General features: G+C 35.6%; 1 pseudogene; it reads left to right on the top strand.

Annotated features, from left to right (window-relative positions):
• Positions 1–3,447: 3,447 nt before the first annotated feature.
• LOC120001225 lies at positions 3,448–3,857 on the top strand (annotated as a pseudogene).
• The last annotated feature ends 7,149 nt before the right edge of the window (positions 3,858–11,006 follow it).

The following is an 11,006-nucleotide window of genomic DNA, read 5'->3' as shown; positions in this document are numbered from 1 at the left end:
CTGTAAGTTTTTAAACCTACAGCTCCGATACCAAACTGTCACGCCCCTCTCTCCTAAGATACACCGAGGTATACCTATACCACAGGGACGTGACCGGCAGGGGACACCCCTCTCTCCAATCTTGACTTCAGTTTGCTCAAGTGAATTGAAGTCCGGTTTTCAAGTATGAGCTTGGATCTCTAGAAAACCAAGAAAAACCTATGTTCATCAACCTTCCACTAAGGCATTTTGATTGATGATTGGAATTAGCCTTGGGGCTGTATAATATGGATATATTGGTGCTGCCAAATTCAGAGTTTGAAGTCAAGATTGGAGGGACATGTTTGGTCATGTGAAGGATCTCTTATCTTCATCAAACAAGATCTTGCACATGCTTCCTTTATTGAGGTCAATGTGTAGTACCCGGTTTTCGTCCGGCCAAAAAAATACAAAATACAAAAATAATAATAATAAAAACAAATATATTAAAAATATATATATATCATATAAAAATATAAAAAAAATATATAAAAAAAATATAAAAAAAGAAGGAAAAGATAAAGTGGCCGAAAGTAGGGTAAAAAAAAAAGGAAGTGAAAAAAGAAGGAAAAGATAAAGTGGCCGAAAGTAGGGTAAAAAAAAAAGGAAGTGAAAAAAAGAAGGAAAAGATAAAGTGGCCGAAAGTAGGGTAAAAAAAAAAGGAAGTGAAAAAAGAAGGAAAAGATAAAGTGGCCGAAAGTAGGGTAAAAAAAAGGGAAGTGAAAAGGGGAAGGAAAAGAGAAAGAAAAAGAATAAGAAGAGGGGAGAAGAGACTTTGGTTTTTGGGGGGGAGAGAGAGGAAACAAAACAAAAAAGAAAAGAGGAAGAGAGGAGGCGTGAGAGAGGGGAAGAAAAAAAGGAGAGGCTTTGGCTTTTGGTGAAGAAAAACAAAAAAAGAAGAGAGGAAGAGAGGAAGAGAGGGGAGAGGAAGAAGAGAAGAAGAGAAGGAGAGAAGGAGAGAAGGGGAAAACCGATTCTTTGGATTTTTTGGTAGAAGCTTCATACCCCTCATATCTTTCACTCAAGTATTGCTCTATTTACACTTGATTTCAATGTTTGATTCATTTTTAGCATCCTCGGATGTTGACTAAGAATAGACATGGTGTTTCTTGCATTCACCTTGGACATATGTGATGCTTGGGAGTGTTTTCGATACTAATATGTTGAGCCCTTTCTCTTTGCATTTTTTTTTCTTCTATTTCTTGTTGGAAAAAGCGGGAGAGACCATATTTGGATTTGATTTTCTTGGTTTGGATACGTGTGAATCTCATAATGTGGTCTTGATTCGATTTAAATCTTGATTTACATTTGAGTATTCTATTTTTCCCTCTCTTTATGTTTGTTTTGTTGGACGAGGCTCGGGCTTGGATATTATTTGGACGAGTTGATGGAGGCTTGAGCAATTTCAAGATTTTGTTTGGTTTATTACAATTTGTGTATATTTGGCCCCCCATATTGTGTAATTTATCTTATTCATGTCGATTTGTATAATTTCGACATTTATTATTTGGATTATTTGTACAAGTGTGGATTATGAATATATAGGCTTAAAATTGAATATAGGTCATTTCAATTAAAGAAATCATAAGTTGATTTCCTTTATTTGAATTATGAACCTTATTTGATTTCATTTATGAATTTGCCATAAGTTGGCAATAATAGGTTAAATTGATAGATGACACTTTTCCAAATAATCATTTATACCATAAGTTGGTATTTAAAATTAAACCTACCAAAAGTTGGTATGTCATTTTATCATTTATGCCATAAGTTGGTATTTAAAATTAAACCTACCAAAAGTTGGTATGTCATTTTATCATTTATGCCATAAGTTGGTATTTAAAATTAAACCTACCAAAAGTTGGTAGGTCATTTTATCATTTATGCCATAAGTTGGTATTTAAAATTAAACCTACTAAAAGTTGGTAGGGCATTTTATTAAATAAACCATAAGTTGGTATCTAAAATTAAACCTACCAAAAGTTGGTAGGACATTTTATCATTAACACCATAAGTTGGTGTTCAAAATTAAACCTACCAAAAGTTGGTAGGACATTTTATCATTAACACCATAAGTTGGTGTTCAAAATTAAACCTACCAAAAGTTGGTAGGACATTTTATCGTTAACACCATAAGTTGGTGTTTTTAAAATTAAATCTATCAAAAGTTGGTAGTGTGTCTCCAAATAAAAAAACTATCATAAGTTGATAGTAATATTACAATTTTTTTTAATGCTATCATAAGTTGATAGTATTCTTACAAATCTTTTCCCAAAACTATCATAAGTGGATAGTGTTATTTTAAACCTATTTTCAAATAAAAACTATCATAAATTGATAGTAATATTCCAAGCTTTCTTTTTCAAACACTATCATAAGTTGATAAGTGTGTTGAAAGTAATAATTCAAACTTTAACAATTACACCTTGCAAAGAGCAAGTTTCCATAAGATAGCCATTAGATTAATCCGGGTAACCGTTTCCAAACGGGAGTTGTGGGGTGCCTAACACCTTCCCCACACTCAATCGATCCCCGTACCCTTTTCTCTGGACATTTTATCATTAACACCATAAGTTGGTGTTCAAAATTAAACCTACCAAAAGTTGGTAGGACATTTTATCGTTAACACCATAAGTTGGTGTTTTTAAAATTAAATCTATCAAAAGTTGGTAGTGTGTCTCCAAATAAAAAAACTATCATAAGTTGATAGTAATATTACAATTTTTTTTAATGCTATCATAAGTTGTCAGAGATGTTGATTTATTTTGTTGTGGTAAAGTATTTGTCATCTCATACATTTACACTCACTGTAGCCTACCAGCTGGGCTCTACCTTTAGTATTAGAGAGGGTTGACCACTATTCTCGTGAGATTCCGTCTCCGCATGGGTAGTGGAAGATATCCTCACCGGATCGACTTCTCTTAAAAGTTAAGGGAGGAGCTTTTGTCCCAATAGTTGGGATTTTAAAAGCAACATGATCTGGGACCTCGCAGAATAGTTAGATAAACTTACCCAAACACTTTATAAAGCCCTAGATCCATGCCCAAAACCTCCAGAAATTTAGGTTACCCAGTGTAATGGCATATTCTATTTTTGTGTGATTTACTCATTTGTGGTCGATGTTTTGTCTTACACATTTTTAATTGTAATTTCCATTATTGGTTTCTTCTCTCATGCATTCACGTAGGCACAGTCATTGCATTTTGTCAAACTAAATAAGTTCATAGTCATGCATGAAAAAAAAAAACAAAAAAAAAAACACCAATTCACTCATGTCTTTGCCATCCTTATAGTATAAGATTACAGTTGTGAATTGCTAAAACAATGAAAATGAACAACAAAAAAAATATAATGGGGCAGTTTGTGAGGAAATTGACTCTTAATTTTCTTGTTGATCAAGTGGGAATGGATCATTTTATGTCTGATTCTGAGGAGGTTTACGTTTTGGCTGTCGATGACAACCTTGTTAATAGACCAGTCATTGAAAGGTTGCTCAAGATTACTTCCTGTAAAGTAACTACAGTGGACAGTGGAATAAGAATACTTCAGTTTCTGGGATTAGACGAGGAGAATAATTGTCCTGTTGGGTTTGATAGTTTGAAAGTGGATCTAATTATCACCAATTACTGTATGCCTGGAATGACAGGAGATGAGTTGCTAAAGAAAATCAAGGAATCGTCTGCCTTGAGAGAGATTCCGGTGGAAATCAGGTCATCTGAGAACGTAGTGACTCGAATCGACAGATGCTTGGAAGAAGGAGTAGAGGATTTATTGTAAAGTCAGTGAAGTTGTTCGATGTGAAGCGCTTGAAAGGTTACATGACCAGAGACGGAAACCAAGAGAGATGCATCAACAACAAGAGAAAGCTTTCGAAGACTTGTGATCTATGTTTATTACCACCATCACCATCAGAGCCATGTTCTCCACCACCGTTGGAATCTCTTATCAGACAGCGTAAAAGGTCCTGCTTGGATTAAATCCTGATCGTCTGTTATGCACCCTGCCTCACTGTGCAAATATTCGTAATTTCTCGGGGAGTGTGAAAGTTTTTTTTTTATTATTATTCTATTTTATTTTTATCTAGTTGAAAAAAAAAAGGAAAAAAAAAGAGAAAAGAGTCGTCCTCAAGCGGGGAAATGAACAGTTGAGTGTGACAGTTTTGTTTTTATTATCTGGTTGAAAAGAGAAGCAGGAAGAAAAAAAATTCGTCCTCAAGCGGGAAAATAACAGTGGAAGGTGACAGTAAAGTAAATACTGATGTGACAGGCACTGCGAATGTCTTCGCATATGCAGAGCCATCTTCGTCTTCATCTCCATCTCAATCATTTCTGGCAAAAGCGTGTTTTCTCTCTGAGCCATCTTCATCTTCACAATCATACACAATCATCAAAAACACAATGTTGACCTAGACGCTAAGTCTTGGTCCAACACTTTGTTCATCTTCCTCAAGAAATCTTCAAGGATGGATACTCCTAACTGTCCACTTGCAAAAAGGTCTAGAACTGATGAAGGTTCTACTTCTAAAGAAGAGGAAGGTGAAAATGATCCCAGATTCAACCTCTCCCCTATAAGGGAAGACGTATACGCGGACAATCCCCAGAAAACCATCGAATCTCTACAAGAAGCTTTGAGGGAAACCAAAATGAGACTTAAAAAAGCAACCGACAAAGTTCAAGACTACAAAAGGCAACTTATGGTTTCAAAGCATGCCATACAAGGTGTTCGATATATGTCATGGGGCAGACAAGCAAGTACTCATGACCCAGATAAATTGCACGAAGCAATCACTGAGATCACAGTACAACTTGGATCTGTTGCAGATGGAATAGACAATGTTCTTTATACCCTAGAATAAAATTCCTGTCCAACAGTATGATTATTACTATGTATAAAGGGCAGTGGTTTGATATTGGGAAGATCTATCTGGCCACGATCTTCAAAGCCAAGGATTTTGTCGAGAAGAAGCCAACAAAGGCGGGGAAGTTATTTTTCCCACGGCTTATCACAAGGTTGCTTTTGTTCAAAAGCATTCGACCTCCTCAGCCTCAAGCATCTTTGGGATATCAGGTCACCATGATGGAAAGAAGGACATGGCGTCAGAGCATCAGTCATTTGAAAACAACTTCTGCTGGAAAGAAGCAGACCTAAGAAGGTCACTCAGCATCACCACCTGGTGATTCCTCATCAGCAATTGCAGCATCTCCACAATCAGATCGCATGCATGCAGCGATAGCCCGACTAGAGATGGGGCTACGAACACTAGAAGAGGGACAGCAAAGGCTGGAGCACATGTTGGCCGCAGTCATGGATATGGTACGGAAGTCCAAACACTAGAAATTTTGGGGAGTTATGTTTTAAACTCAGTAACTGGACCAATTTGGAATTGCCAGATTCTGTCAGCAGCCTTCAAGAGTAAAATCCATCTGCACTACCATCTGTGGTCCGGTTCACGGCCATTGATTGGGTTTTAATAATGAGCATGTCTTTACTTTACTTTGATAAATTTCTCTAGTACAGCTTTTGCATGTTCAATGCTTCCAGTTCTCATGTTTTTGATGCTCTGTTACACTCATCATTCCCACATTTATTTGCCCAATTCCCGTGTTTTTGATGCCTTTGTTACATTCATCATCCCACATTTATTTGCCTTTATTTGTCCATCACTTGCAAATTCCAAATCTTGCAAATTCCATTTTGACAGGATTGAAATTGATGATAATGGAAAGATGAACCGAATGAACCAGATTTTGGGGCACCCATTAACAATTTCGAGTTTGACTTGAACATTGAGGATGAATCTGAGATATAGTCAGAAATGTTGAAACAAGTTTAATCAAAAAGAAAAGATAATTTAAATGGATGAGGTTGTTAATTTGGGGTTGGAAATTTGAATTGGTGCAAACTTGGAAGATTAGAGATGAAATAAAGAAGCAATTTGATGTCGGATGTCTTGCTGTAGTAAAATACCCCGAATGATATAGAAATATTGCACCGGTACTGAAAAAGGATGATTGTAATCAGATCACGATGGCACTAGAAGATAAAGAGGAAATTACTGTCATTACTTTATGTGGTACCTTTTGCTATGAAGTCATGCCATTTGGTCTAAAAATGCGGGAGATACTTATCAGCAAACCAAGGTCATTCTGTTTCATGATATGATGCATAAAGAGATTGAAGTGCATGGGGATAACATAATGGCCAAGCCAAGTGAGGATGAAGATCACATGATTAACTTGGAAAAGTTTGTTCAAAAGGTTGAGAAGACACTAGTTGAAGTTGAACCCCTCAAAATGCACATTCGGGACAATTTCAAGGAAGTTGTTAAGTTTTATCGGTAGGAAGAAAAAAAAAAACCCGTTAGAGTGAAAACCCGCAAGGGCGCTCTAGGCAAAAATAGGGGCAAAAAAAAAAAAAAAATCTGCTAAAGTGAAAAAAACCTCACAGGCGTTTCAATTTGGGCTGCAAGTTCAAATTTCAGATTGTTTGAAGAAGGATGGTTGGATTACGAGTTTGTTGAATTGATGAGTGGTGCCTGAGTTGGCTGTTAACTTGTCTCACATTGACATAGGTGGGAGTGCAAAATTAATTTCGTAATTGAAGGGTTGGAGATCAGTTAATTGGACATGTACCCAAAACTGGGGCAGATTTTGGGGTGCTTTTGATACCATCAGATATTTTACCTTGCTAAGGTGTTAGTCTGTTACATAGAAGAAGAAGTTTGTTGGCAGAAATGGAAGGTTCAGAGATAGCCTTATACAAGCAGATTTGATTATTGTTAATTGGGTGCACACCAAAATTGGGGCAATTTTGGTACAATCTTTGAATTATCACATATTTCATCTTGAAGAAGCTCGGTTTGTCCTTTCTGCCTTTGATTTCTCTACTTTCTTGTACATATTTCATTCTAAAATATTTTATTACCACCCATCCTTTTCAATAAAAATTGTGAGGAAATTCATTTCTTCAATTTTGTTGCTTGTAGTCTCCTTTTACATATCCCAATTCAAATCTCATTTGATACTCCAAAAATCAAATTGTGAGGAAATTCATTTCTTCAATTTTGTTGCTTGTTGTCTCCTTTCCCACATCCCAATTCAATTCTCATTTCATACTCCAAAAAAAAAATTATTATCATTTGCTTTCAATAATTGACAAGCATGGCTGTACTTTTGAATTTATCACTGACAAAGTTTTGACAGGAAATATAATGAGTGCATCAGGACAATACTTTTGATAGGAAGTTGATGGATTTTGGCATCCTAAGCTGGAAAGGATCTGAGTGAAAAGCCTGAAGCTGAAGCAGGTGTTAGCAGGAAAGAGAAGCTCACATTCCTAAGCCGTGCAAAAAAAAAAAAAAAAAAAAAAAAAAGATTTGAATAAGGAAATTCAGATAAATGGGTAGCTTTGAATTCAGATGCGTACGAACATGCAAATTTCAGGGAAAATGAATTGATTATGGGAATGCACATTGGAAAAGGAAAAGAGATAACTCAAGAGCTGGGGTCCAGAACGGAAAAAGGCCTTCACTAATCAGATTAGAGAAGATACATTGAAAGCTCAGTGAGTCAGAAAGTCAACCCTGACAGAGAAACAAATTTGGTTTAGCAATTCGTAATTGTGCGCTTGTTGGAGGATGGCAAAACCATGAGAAAACATGCATCCATTCATTCATGAGGCATTCATAATTGAGCAAAATAGGTCAGTGCATGCATCATCACTGCATAAATAAAAAATTTTCAGCCAAGCCGGGAATGGCTACAATGATCCCGAGCACCTTTTTCACAATAATAAAAAAAAAACATTTGGCCAAGCCGGGAATGGCTGTAGTGATCTCATGCACTTTCTTTTTGTTGGCCAAGCTGGGAATGGCCATAGTGATCCCATGCACTTCATTTATTGTTGGCCAAGCCGGGAATGGCCTTGTGATCCCGTGCCCTTTATTTTCTTGCACAAACAGTTGGCCAAGCCGGGAATGGCCTTGTGATCCCGTGCCCCTTTATTTTATTGCACAAACAGTTGGCCAAGCCGGGAATGGCCTTGTGATCCCGTGCCCCTTTATTTTTCTGCATAAACAGTTGGCCAAGCCGGGAATGGCCTTGTGATCCCGTGCCCTTTATTTTCTTGCACGAACATTGGCCAAGCCGGGAATGGCCACAGTGATCCCGTGCCCCCTTATTTTCTTGCACCAACATTGGCCAAGCCGGGAATGGCCTTGTGATCCCGTGCCCCTTTATTTTCTTGCACAAACTTTTTGGCCAAGCCGGGAATGGCCACAATGATCCCGCGCATTTCAGGCCCGTACGAAACGCGGTTGACTACGCCTTTGTTTGCCTTTTATTTCATAAAAGACATACAAAGGGGGGCAGCTGTAGTACCCGGTTTTCGTCCGGCCAAAAAAATACAAAATACAAAAATAATAATAATAAAAACAAATATATTAAAAATATATATATATCATATAAAAATATAAAAAAAATATATAAAAAAAATATAAAAAAAGAAGGAAAAGATAAAGTGGCCGAAAGTAGGGTAAAAAAAAAGGAAGTGAAAAAAGAAGGAAAAGATAAAGTGGCCGAAAGTAGGGTAAAAAAAAAAGGAAGTGAAAAAAAGAAGGAAAAGATAAAGTGGCCGAAAGTAGGGTAAAAAAAAAAGGAATTGAAAAAAGAAGGAAAAGATAAAGTGGCCGAAAGTAGGGTAAAAAAAAGGGAAGTGAAAAGGGGAAGGAAAAGAGAAAGAAAAAGAATAAGAAGAGGGGAGAAGAGACTTTGGTTTTTGGGGGGGAGAGAGAGGAAACAAAACAAAAAAGAAAAGAGGAAGAGAGGAGGCGTGAGAGAGGGGAAGAAAAAAAGGAGAGGCTTTGGCTTTTGGTGAAGAAAAACAAAAAAAGAAGAGAGGAAGAGAGGAAGAGAGGGGAGAGGAAGAAGAGAAGAAGAGAAGGAGAGAAGGAGAGAAGGGGAAAACCGATTCTTTGGATTTTTTGGTAGAAGCTTCATACCCCTCATATCTTTCACTCAAGTATTGCTCTATTTACACTTGATTTCAATGTTTGATTCATTTTTAGCATCCTCGGATGTTGACTAAGAATAGACATGGTGTTTCTTGCATTCACCTTGGACATATGTGATGCTTGGGAGTGTTTTCGATACTAATATGTTGAGCCCTTTCTCTTTGCATTTTTTTTTCTTCTATTTCTTGTTGGAAAAAGCGGGAGAGACCATATTTGGATTTGATTTTCTTGGTTTGGATACGTGTGAATCTCATAATGTGGTCTTGATTCGATTTAAATCTTGATTTACATTTGAGTATTCTATTTTTCCCTCTCTTTATGTTTGTTTTGTTGGACGAGGCTCGGGCTTGGATATTATTTGGACGAGTTGATGGAGGCTTGAGCAATTTCAAGATTTTGTTTGGTTTATTACAATTTGTGTATATTTGGCCCCCCATATTGTGTAATTTATCTTATTCATGTCGATTTGTATAATTTCGACATTTATTATTTGGATTATTTGTACAAGCGTGGATTATGAATATATAGGCTTAAAATTGAATATAGGTCATTTCAATTAAAGAAATCATAAGTTGATTTCCTTTATTTGAATTATGAACCTTATTTGATTTCATTTATGAATTTGCCATAAGTTGGCAATAATAGGTTAAATTGATAGATGACACTTTTCCAAATAATCATTTATACCATAAGTTGGTATTTAAAATTAAACCTACCAAAAGTTGGTATGTCATTTTATCATTTATGCCATAAGTTGGTATTTAAAATTAAACCTACCAAAAGTTGGTAGGTCATTTTATCATTTATGCCATAAGTTGGTATTTAAAATTAAACCTACTAAAAGTTGGTAGGGCATTTTATTAAATAAACCATAAGTTGGTATCTAAAATTAAACCTACCAAAAGTTGGTAGGACATTTTATCATTAACACCATAAGTTGGTGTTCAAAATTAAACCTACCAAAAGTTGGTAGGACATTTTATCATTAACACCATAAGTTGGTGTTCAAAATTAAACCTACCAAAAGTTGGTAGGACATTTTATCATTAACACCATAAGTTGGTGTTCAAAATTAAACCTACCAAAAGTTGGTAGGACATTTTATCGTTAACACCATAAGTTGGTGTTTTTAAAATTAAATCTATCAAAAGTTGGTAGTGTGTCTCCAAATAAAAAAACTATCATAAGTTGATAGTAATATTACAATTTTTTTTAATGCTATCATAAGTTGATAGTATTCTTACAAATCTTTTCCCAAAACTATCATAAGTGGATAGTGTTATTTTAAACCTATTTTCAAATAAAAACTATCATAAATTGATAGTAATATTCCAAGCTTTCTTTTTCAAACACTATCATAAGTTGATAAGTGTGTTGAAAGTAATAATTCAAACTTTAACAATTACACCTTGCAAAGAGCAAGTTTCCATAAGATAGCCATTAGATTAATCCGGGTAACCGTTTCCAAACGGGAGTTGTGGGGTGCCTAACACCTTCCCCACACTCAATCGATCCCCGTACCCTTTTCTCTGGACATTTTATCATTAACACCATAAGTTGGTGTTCAAAATTAAACCTACCAAAAGTTGGTAGGACATTTTATCGTTAACACCATAAGTTGGTGTTTTTAAAATTAAATCTATCAAAAGTTGGTAGTGTGTCTCCAAATAAAAAAACTATCATAAGTTGATAGTAATATTACAATTTTTTTTAATGCTATCATAAGTTGATAGTATTCTTACAAATCTTTTCCCAAAACTATCATAAGTGGATAGTGTTATTTTAAACCTATTTTCAAATAAAAACTATCATAAATTGATAGTAATATTCCAAGCTTTCTTTTTCAAACACTATCATAAGTTGATAAGTGTGTTGAAAGTAATAATTCAAACTTTAACAATTACACCTTGCAAAGAGCAAGTTTCCATAAGATAGCCATTAGATTAATCCGGGTAACCGTTTCCAAACGGGAGTTGTG

The sequence above is a fragment of the Tripterygium wilfordii genome, chromosome 7 (assembly GCF_013401445.1).
Source record: "Tripterygium wilfordii isolate XIE 37 chromosome 7, ASM1340144v1, whole genome shotgun sequence".
NCBI lineage: Eukaryota > Viridiplantae > Streptophyta > Magnoliopsida > Celastrales > Celastraceae > Tripterygium > Tripterygium wilfordii.
This window is presented reverse-complemented; position numbering and strand designations above follow the sequence as displayed.